Genomic DNA, 10,516 nt, shown 5'->3' with positions numbered 1-10,516 from the left:
GTAGGGTTCTCTGATACGCTGAATCTGATGGTGTCATTTTCGTTAAGATCCTACGACTTTTAGGGGGTGTTTCCCCCTATTTTCCTAAATAAGACAAATTTTCTCAGGCTCGTAACTTTTGATGGGTAAGACTAAACTTGATGAAACTTATATATTTAAAATCAGCATTAAAATGCGATTCTTTTGATGTAGCTATTGATATCAAAATTCAATTTTTTAGAGTTTTGGTTACTATTGAGCCGGATCGCTCCTTACTACAGTTCGTTACCACGAACTGTTTGAAATAAAAATACTTGTATCTGTCCTCCGTCCCCTTAATCACCGCGAATTAACGTCATTCCCTGGTTCTGACCATTGTCAGCTAAAGGGCCAAGACAATATATCTCTAATTTAAGGCTCATCTTTTCTGATTTTCGCTTTTTGAATGACAATTTTGTCCAAGTCTCGATTGGAAAGTTTATCGTTTACCATTAAAATTTTGAGATAAACTTTGATATTATGGAAAATGTTTCATACTGTTTATAAAAATCTAAAGACAAAGTAATAAGTTAATTGAATATTATTTGAGCATTGCAACCGAAACTGATTTTTTGACAAACTTTGTTATTTGCATTCTTATAAAGTCTTTGACAATCCTTGTCAAATTATCGCTTCTCAGCCTTTTGACTAAGATAAAGGTGTAGTATCTGTTCTTATCAGCTTAGTATCTGATACGGCCCCTATATGGGGTCAAGAACATTAAAATGATTTTTGGAAAACGGAGGGATGTCGGGACATGCACCGCTCCCTTCACGTGTGGGCCCGGTATTGCAAAATCTCCGGGATCGGCGCATCCCTTTCGAGAAGAAATCAAAGTCCATGAATCCGAATCAATTCTATGCGTTATACGGTATTCAAATAGAAGAGAAACTGCACATACATGTAGTTACCTAGTCATTGAATATTTATGTACAGTAATTTTAGTAGTAATTTTTAAAAATACTCTGTAATTATTAAATACTGATTTTTAAATTCAACCAGGAATCGAATTGCTGAAATTTAGATTAAGTCACAAAGGCTAGTCTTAAAAAGTGAAATACCCTTGGTCACCACACATTTCATCAAGTCAATTGCATTGGCAACATATCAAACTAAAAATTATCTATGTTTGATAAGTGCCTGATTACTGAATATTTATATTATTTTCTGCGGATGTAGTTTTGATACCATGTCATTAAAGTTGCCCATGAATTGCTGCTCATTGAATATGTTTTCTCATTATACGATTTTTTGGCCCGTATTTAATTGGTGGAATATTAGATTTTTGTTGCTTTCGAACCTTGTTAAAAAAAACATGAGGATTTACTAGGATTTATTTTTATATACTAAAGTCAATCTTGGCAATTTTCATAGCTCTGGCCTCTCCTCATTTCGAGTTAATCTTTCGCCTTTTACTAAAGATTATCTTGGGGAGGGGCACTTGATGAGTCTTAACAAATTTTTGAATGCCGAAAGGCAGACTAGCCTATACTATTGTAGTATGTTTGAATATTTCTAGACTACGTATCTCATGATTAGGGGGTCGGACAAGTAGGCTAACCCTGGAAAATGCAGAATATGAACAAAAATCCAATCTTTTCAAAAATGAAAAACAAATTGTGAAGTTATGGGCAGATAGCGAAAAGGGACAGTAATTGTGAAATATGGCACACCTTCCAGAGGTATCTAAATAAGCTATGATTATAGTGAAGTAGACGTGATTAGTGTTATTTGCCTAGTTGGCTATAGCTCTTCAGTTGACAAGTTGCTGGCTAAGCATTTGCTGTTATCTTTTGCAGATTACAACCAGGGAAGCGAATTTTGGGCGGGTAAGTGATGCTCGAAGGCGCTCTTGGTTTGGTGCAATAACTTTCCAAGTCCTAGGTGCTCTTGAGTCCCCATTCTCTTGGGGTCCTCATTCCTCCCTCGTCTAAGAACAGTATTTCCATTCCAGTTTAGGAGGTTCCTCTAAAATGAGGAGTTTTGATATTTTATAGGGGCAAATTCTTTGATTTGGGGATTCCATGGGCTTCTAAACACACTACTCTGTCTGGCGGGAGAAAACGATTCAAGAGACAATGCTCTGTGTGTGAAGGGAAAAGAGAATCAACAGGCGATTCTCCATGTGAAGGGTGAACGAGAAAAGGGTCTCTGAGGAAGGAGAAGCCTGGCCCTTAAATGCAAATATAACACAAATATATATAATATATTTTATATAATATAAAAATATATTTTTTGGGGTATTTTTGTGAAAGCAAGTGAAAAAACAAGACAATTGTTCACTCTGGATTTTGAAAAAAAACAAAAAAACACTTGAATCAACAGGCGATTCTCCATGTAAAGGGAGAACGAGAAAAGGGTCTCTGAGGAAGGAGAAGCCTGGAGCTTAAATGCATATATATATATATATATATATATATATATATATATATATATATATATATATATATATATATATATATATATATGTATATCATTTGCTTTTTTATAGTGGCATAAATAAAGGTATTTTATAGAACTATAAAGGTAAAAATATACTTAAAAAAAATTGTAGATGCTTGAATTTTTAGGTTGACGTTAGTTTTGACAAGATTTTGGAAGAAACTAAATTTCAAGGGGACGGGGGCAAAATGAGGCTTGGGGGAGGGGAAAACCAAGGTCTGGAAGGCGCACTTGCCCACCTCCTGCCCAATAGTAAATTACCCCCCTACTTTTTATGGTTCAAACCTTACAGTTGTTTAATAAGCTTAGACTCAAATTCTACGATAAAACTGGAATTATGCTTGAAGGCCATCTATTCTTCAACACAGTCTTCTGGCTACATTGTTAGTAATAAGACGGAATTATAGAATTAATCAAGTAAATGACAAATGAAAAGGATAAATAGTTTTAAAATAAAGTAAGCAATCATTTATCTGATAAAGCCCAGGGTTGGATTTATCTCTCCCGGGCTGTGTCTGGAAAATCATTTTGGAGTGAGTGATTGAAAAATAAAAAATAAAATACCCATCGGAAACTTGTTTAAATTCATTGCGTTACGTTTTAAAGAGTCGGACAAAAATATAGGGGATTAGCCTGCTGGATTCAGCCTTGTCCTCCAGTTTCCATGAATTGATGCTTTTGACCAATACCAGTGATGTCAACTGGTGGATTGACAATTTTTATTGCAAATAAAGCTGTGTTTTTGGGGTATTTTTGTAAAAGCAATTGAAAAAACAAGAGAATTGTTCTCTCTGGATTTTGAAAATAAAAAATAAAAAATACTTGTATCTGTCCTCCGTCCCCTTAATTACCGCGAATTAACGTCATTCCCTGGTTCTGAACATTGTCAGCTAAAGGGACAAGACAATATATCTCTAATTTAAGGCTCATCTTTTCTGATTTTCGCTTTTTGAATGACAATTTTGTCCAAGTTTCGATTGGAAAGTTTATCGTTTACCATTAAAATTTTGAGATAAACTTTGATATTATGGAAAATGTTTCATACTGTTTATAAAAATCTAAAGACAAAGTAATAAGTTAATTGAATATTATTTGAGCATTGCAACCGAAACTGATTTTTTGACAAACTTTGTTATTCGTATTCTTATAATCTCTTTGACAATCCTTGTCAAATTATCGCTTCTCGGCCTTTTGGCTAAGATCAAAGTGTAGTATCTGTTCTTATCAGCTTAATATCTGATACTGCACGGCCCCTATATGGGGCCCAGAATATTAAACTGAATTTTGGAAACCGGAGGGATGTTTGGGCTTGCTCCGCTGCCTTCCCGCGTATGCCCGGTATTACAGTACCTCCGGGATCGGCGCATCCCTTTCGAGGGGAAATCAAAGTCCATAAATCCGAATCAATTCTATGCGTTATACGGTATTCAAATTGAAGAGAAACTGCATACACATGTAGTTACGTAGTCATTGAATATATTCGGAATTTTTTTTCATCTGAAAAGAAGAACCAGTATATATAATTTACAAAAATTAAAAGGTAAAAAAGCCAGTGACTACTCGGGATAGTTAATTTAAAGTGCCCAAGCTGGATCAAAGTTCTCATGCATCTTTATCGAAAATAGTTCATAATTATAAACTGCTGAAATTTCATATTGAACCAATATTCGATAAAATTGCTGAAGTGATTGTTTTTGGCCTCAGACGACTTGGTTCTGCGGTGAGTTGTTGATATTCGTAATGGATAAAGGCCCCAATGGTTTTTGGCGAGAAAATAATTGGTATAGTCAGTAGAACGGCCACTGGGCTCTTAGAAATTTAAGTTTCGACTTTTCAGTCGTATTGATGAGAGAGTGAGAAACCCCTGATTTTCTTTTCTCATAAAGATAAAGTTGCGTTTAAATTATTAAGACGTTTGCATATGAAAATGAAATGGGACATTGCTATTTTCAAAAATAATTTAGAGATTTGATTCACTGCTGTGAAAAAGTTTTCTAAAGCTGCATGTGTTTAATAAATTAGAGTTTCCGAATGGCATTTAAAGCAACCAGATTTATGTCGAAAGATATTAGTAAAAGGTTAGTTTATTACCAAATCATACTTACCTGCCTGGGAAGCTGCCTTGATCATGAAGGAGGGACTCCCAGGGTGAGGCCTTTCTATAGCACTTCGGATTGGCTGACCCCCTTTGATTACCCTAAATGGGGATAACTCAACGGCGTAACTTTTGGTAGTGGGGGACATTTAAGCCTGGAGCTTAAATGGAGATATATATATATATATCATTTGCTTTTTTAAAGTGCCGTAAATAAAGGTATTTTATGGAACTATAAAGGTAAAAATATACTTTAAAAAAAAAAAATTGTAGATGCTTGGATTTTTAGGTTGACGTTAGTTTTGATAAGATTTCGGAAGAATATAAATTTCAAAGGGACGGGGGCAAAATGAGGCTTGGGGGAGGGGAAAACCAAGGTCTGGAAGGCGCACTTGCCCACCTCCTGCCCAATAGTAAATTAACCCCCTACTTTTTATGGTTCGAACCACTTTTTATGTTCAGATAAAATAAAGTCAAATGACAACTTCCAGCGAAAAAAACCGAAGAAAACAGCACTTCAGGCTCATGAGAATGTGCTCTTTTTTATCTTCACATTTTTTCTACTCATTCTAAGAAGATAGTTTGACGAAGTGCCAAAAGCTGGTGCTGCTGGAATAGAGCTCTCCACTGGAGCATCTCAAGAACAAACAAAACCTATCCTTTTCAGCTCAGCATGATTATACTCGACTCTCCAAAATGTAGTTGCATATTGATCCGCCGGATTTGAAATTCAACCTCTTCCTAAAATTGCAGGGTTGCCACATTCCCGAAACAAACCGAAACCGGTGGAAAAAAAAGTGTAGAACTGTAGTGTTTCTCCTGAAGAACGATGAATATAGGTCACGCTCGGTGGATGAATTATGAATGGTGTTCCATTATATGACATCATACATTTTGGCCTTACAGAATGAACGATGCGTATATCCCTCGAGATGAGTTTGACGAACGTTTATGTGATGGCTATCGACATCCTCGAAAAAGAGCTTCCTACATTTTATAGTATTTTGGGGATTTTTTCACGTGGGTACTTGAAGGAAACCTAGAGAAAATATCCCGTTATCCGCCTCCGTCCAAGTGTCTTTGTGTATATTTTTTGTTAGCTTTTTCACATGGATATTATTTGTCTTAGTTAGTTAGTTATAATGATCGACCTTAATTATCATTTTCTTTTTTCAGGTTTTACCATCTTGGTGATTTTTGACTGATTGTCAAATGCCATAGATAGAATTCCTTTTGGTATTTAGTTCTTTCTCAGTGAAATTAAAAAGTGTGATAAGCTCTTATGGCGTTTATTATAAAGACCTGAGAATATGTTTATTTAAAAGTGTCCTTTGTCGTTTTTAAGAAAAATCTGTTTCTCAAATACTTTGGTGGTAAAGTGACCTAAATGGTATTCTCATAGAAAACAATAAAAAATTATAACTCAAAATTGTTCTTGTTTGTTTTGATTAGACTTAGACTTTATTAAACAAGAAACGATATACATAAATCTTATACAAAAGAGACAGGGAGGCAAATCGTTTTGTCTCTTTAACAAAAGAGAGAGAAAAAAGAAGAAGGAATTACACCTCAAGAACTCACACGCCTTGTTTTGGACAATTTGGAGTTTTCGTAAATGTGAATGGAATGTCAACATCCAAACAGTCGGGCAATTATTGAAAATAGCATTCAACTAATGAAAAATATAATTTTCTCATTATTTGGTAAGGAAACAGGAAATTTAATTTATGCAAACAACCGAGATTCCTGGGCACTGTTGCCTCGAGTTTATTAATATGCGTCTTAAAAGACAGAGTTGAGTCAAAGTAGATACCTAAATATCTAAATACATCCACCCTTTTTATGAAGGAAGTTCCAATACTAATAGTTTTAAATGACACTCACTTCACTGCTCTCAAACTTCTCCCAGAAACCACAAATTCCGGCTTTTCTAGGTTAGGTATTAGTCGACAAGCATGAAACCAAGAATTTACATTAAAATCAACAGTTTCGAGGGCCATTTGTAGGTCCTCCTCTTTGCCAGCCTTCGAACTAATTGCTGTGTCATCTGAAAACAATATTGGTAATTCTTTGTCCGAAGGCCTACATTTTGGAAGGTCATTTATGTATATAGAAAAATTTAACAGTCCCAACATAGACTCTGGTGGAACCCCTATATTTTCTAAAGGAAAAATATGAGATGATTCTTCACCAACTTGGACTGTAAAACTTCTTTCTAATAAATAAGATCTCACTACCTCAAGAGCTATTCCACGAATTCCTATATTTTCCAACTTATTAAAAAGAATTGCATGTTCTATTGTATCAAAAGCTTTTTTAATGTCAAAAAATATAGTTGCCGACAAATAAGCATCATCCATAGCATCTGATAAGAAATTATGCAAAGCAGCTACTGCTTGCTCTGTTGACCTACCACGCAAGAAACCAAACTGATTGGGAGAAAAAAAATTCTTTACCAGAAATGAAGTAAATCTACTCTTTATTATTTTTTCAAACTTTAGAAATAGGTAATAAAATAGTAATAGGCCTGTAATTATTTGGTTTATCTTTATCTCCTTTTTTAAACAAAGGTAAAACCTTAGCTACTTTAAGACAAACTGGGAAAACACCATTTTTCATGCAAGAATTAAAAACAAATAAAAGCGGCTGACTAAGTACTTCAGCTAATTCTTTAAACAGAGAAGTCGACATGTCGTCACATCCTATCGAAAATCCGTTTTTCAAACTAGTAACAGCTCTTTGAAATTCCAAGAACTGGATAGGGTACATACAAATAGTCTTATCTAATTTATTTGGAGTATATTTTCTATGATTATGTGTCCCAGCAGAAATTTGATCCACTAGATCACGTCCAATTTTCCTAAAATGGTTAGCAAATGCTTCTGCCATTACTCTCTCATCCGTTATTTTAAGTCCTTCATTAGTTGTAATGTGGGATGGAATATTTCTTGTTTTGACATTATTTATTCTTTCATTTATTATTTTGCATGTTTTCCGCGGTGAATCGCATTTACGAAATTTCTTTTGATAATATTTTGCTTCTGCCTCTCTGAGAACAAAGTTAACCGATTTTTATGTTTTTTAAAGTTTTTAATATCAATTTCATTAGGATACTGCATTTATCTTATATAATCTATTTTTTTCTTTTATATTATTTAACAAGCTTTGAGTAACCCATAGCTTACGAGGTACATCCTGACTTTTTCTTAATACCAAAGGACATACTCGGTCAAATATTTGGTTAAACTTACTATAAAATAAAACAATTGACTGATTCGGGTCTTCAATATTTAACAGATCACTCCAACCTATATCTCTTATATTTATTTTCATTTCATCTATTTTTTTTTGGTGAACTACCCTCTTATAACTTTTATTTGATCTCTTTTTACGCTCGATTCCTGATCCAGAAAAGTCAGAAACAACAAAACAATGATCAGACGTATCGTTTGAAATAATATGGGTATGAAAACAATTTTGTGATGCGAAAATGTTATCAATAAGAGTTGCATGGTTATCACAAATTCTTGACGGTAGTAAGCAAGTAGGTAACAAACCATGCAAAATGAAATGTTCAAAAATGCCAATCCCTTATTAGATGTCAAAACATTATGACGCATTAAATCAACATTAAAATCTCCCATTACATAAAATGGATGGTGTTGTTGGGTGAGAGCATCTAGCAATGACTCATATTGTCTTAAAAACTCTTGATGACTAGACGATGGTGGCCGATATACTACAATTGCCAAAAACGTATTTCTTCCATCATTCACTGCTACTACGCAACTTTCAAATAGCATCTCAACATTCCAAATCATAAAATCGTTACGTAAAGAAGATGTAAAGTCATCTCGTATAAAAATACCTACTCCTCCCCTCCAATCTGTTTGCAACTAACACCGAAAGATCGATAATTTTCGTAATGTTGAAATGTATTATTTTCATCAAGGAATGTTTCACAAATTAGAAAACATCACAAGTAGAAATGGCCCATAAGTTGACATGGTAATCACGTAATGCTAAGACAACACACCTTATTGATTATGTTATTGTAAACAGAAGACTAGCAGGTTCAATACAAGATACTAGGGAGTATAGGAGTACTGTTATTGACGTTAAAAGTAAAGATCACCATCTAGTAGAGTCTAAGGTTAATTTAAAGCTGTAATTTCGGAAGGGTAACTACCTTCCGGAAAGTTATGATGTTGGTAGACTCCAGGATGAAAATTTGAGAAAAAAATTCCAGGAACAGTTGAATACTAAACTTTAGAGTTTAAATTTGACAATGTGGAAGATGGATGGAATAATTTCAGAAAAACAATTTGTGAAGTTTCTGATGGTGTCTTAGGGAAGAGTGCTAAGATTGCAACTAGGAACATTAGTGAAAAAACTTCACGTTTAATAGAGAGTAAAAGGGTTTTGTACAAGAATTATCTAAGTGATAGTCGTATGAAAACAAAAGGAATGTAAAGAAAGTGAAGAAAGCATCAAAATATGAACTAAGAAGATGTGAAGTAGAGGTCATGGATAAAATTGCTGATGATCTGGAAGATGCGGCTAGATGGCATAATAGTAAAATGTTATACTGGCATGTTAATAAATTAGAAGGGAATAGCCAGTCCGGACTAGAAAGATAGAAATGGGGCCACAATTAGTGATAAGGAAAAAGTTAATGAAAGATGGATGCAACATTTTGAGAATGTGCTAATTCGAGATACAGTTGCAGGAAAAGATATAGATGAAAATGAAAAAGTTTGTGATACCTTGGATGTGAAGGAAGATTTGTTTAATGAGGAAGAATTATCGACATTTCTAAAGGATTAAAAAATAATAAGGCTCCAGGTGCTGATAGTGTGATTAATGAGTTTCTTAAATATGGTGGCTCTGAGGTTAGGAATAAGCTACTGAAGATTATGAGCATGATTTTTGAAAAAGGGGAAGTATCCAATGATTTTAGGAAAACCTTAATTAAACCACTGTATAAGAAAGGTGACTAGAGTGAGTGTCGTAATTATCGAAGCATTAGTCTGGTCTCTGTAGGTAGCAAATTACTGACTAATATGAAACTTTTTAGACTGAGAGATGCTGTAGACAAAGTTTTAAGGGAAGAACAATGCGGTTTTAGAAAAGGTAGAGGATATGCCAACCAAGTTTCCGCTTTAAGGCTAATAATTGATAAGTCCCTTCGTTGACAAACATCTTTGGTCCTCAGTTTTATCGATTATGAGCAATCTTTCGATTCTATCGATAGAAGAGCATTAGCAAGGTTTTATCCTTATATGGTAGGCTATACCAGAAAAATACATTTAAGTGATTTGTGCTATGTACGAGAATAATGCTGCTGCGATGAAGGTAGAAAATGAGGTTAGCAACTGATTTTGAATTAGATCAGGAGCTAAGCAGGGTTGTGTTCTATCCCCCTTTATATGAATCATTTTGATGGACTTCGTCTTAAGGAGCACAGGAAAGGCAATTGGAGATCAGGGAATCAAATGGGGAGGAAAAACGTTCCTTGACTTAGATTATGCTGCTGATTTAAGCATATTACATGAAAGTGTGGGCAAAATGAATAAATATTGCGAGTTCAGGGTGCTAAGATAGGCTTGAAAATTAATGTTAAGAAGACTAAGTCACTAGGGCTAGGAATAAGTGAAGATGAAAAGGTGACATTGGGTAATGAAAAGAATGATCAGGTTGGGAGCTTCACTTACCTTGGTTGTATTATTAGTAGAGATGGTGGGAGCAGGGAATATGTTAAAAGCAGAATAGCTAAGGCTCAGAGTGTTTTTTCACAGTTAAAAAAAGTTTGGAAGAATAGAAAGATAAGTCTGCAAACCAAGATTAGAATATTGGAAGCTACAGTGATGACAGTGGTCAAATATGGCTCTGATGCATGGATACTCCGAAAAAAGGATGAAAATTTGCTAGATGTTTTCCAGAGAAATTGCCTACGAATTG

The 10,516-nt window shown here is 34.5% G+C and overlaps 4 non-coding genes across 4 annotated transcripts; all 4 read left to right on the top strand.

Moving 5' to 3' along the window:
- Window positions 1–646: 646 nt before the first annotated feature.
- LOC136035915 (U2 spliceosomal RNA) lies at window positions 647–838 on the top strand. The gene has a single exon (XR_010619562.1). It is a non-coding gene; the product is annotated as a U2 spliceosomal RNA (small nuclear RNA).
- Window positions 839–1,390: 552 nt separating this feature from the next.
- LOC136035886 (U5 spliceosomal RNA) lies at window positions 1,391–1,506 on the top strand. Its single transcript, XR_010619536.1, has one exon. It is a non-coding gene; the product is annotated as a U5 spliceosomal RNA (small nuclear RNA).
- Window positions 1,507–3,635: 2,129 nt separating this feature from the next.
- On the top strand, window positions 3,636–3,832 carry LOC136035914 (U2 spliceosomal RNA). The gene has a single exon (XR_010619561.1). It is a non-coding gene; the product is annotated as a U2 spliceosomal RNA (small nuclear RNA).
- A 725-nt stretch (window positions 3,833–4,557) lies between these two features.
- LOC136035898 (U1 spliceosomal RNA) lies at window positions 4,558–4,715 on the top strand. The gene has a single exon (XR_010619547.1). It is a non-coding gene; the product is annotated as a U1 spliceosomal RNA (small nuclear RNA).
- Window positions 4,716–10,516: the final 5,801 nt, after the last annotated feature.

Source organism: Artemia franciscana, chromosome 14 (genome assembly GCF_032884065.1).
Source record: "Artemia franciscana chromosome 14, ASM3288406v1, whole genome shotgun sequence".
Classification (NCBI taxonomy): Eukaryota; Metazoa; Arthropoda; class Branchiopoda; order Anostraca; family Artemiidae; genus Artemia; species Artemia franciscana.
This window is presented reverse-complemented; position numbering and strand designations above follow the sequence as displayed.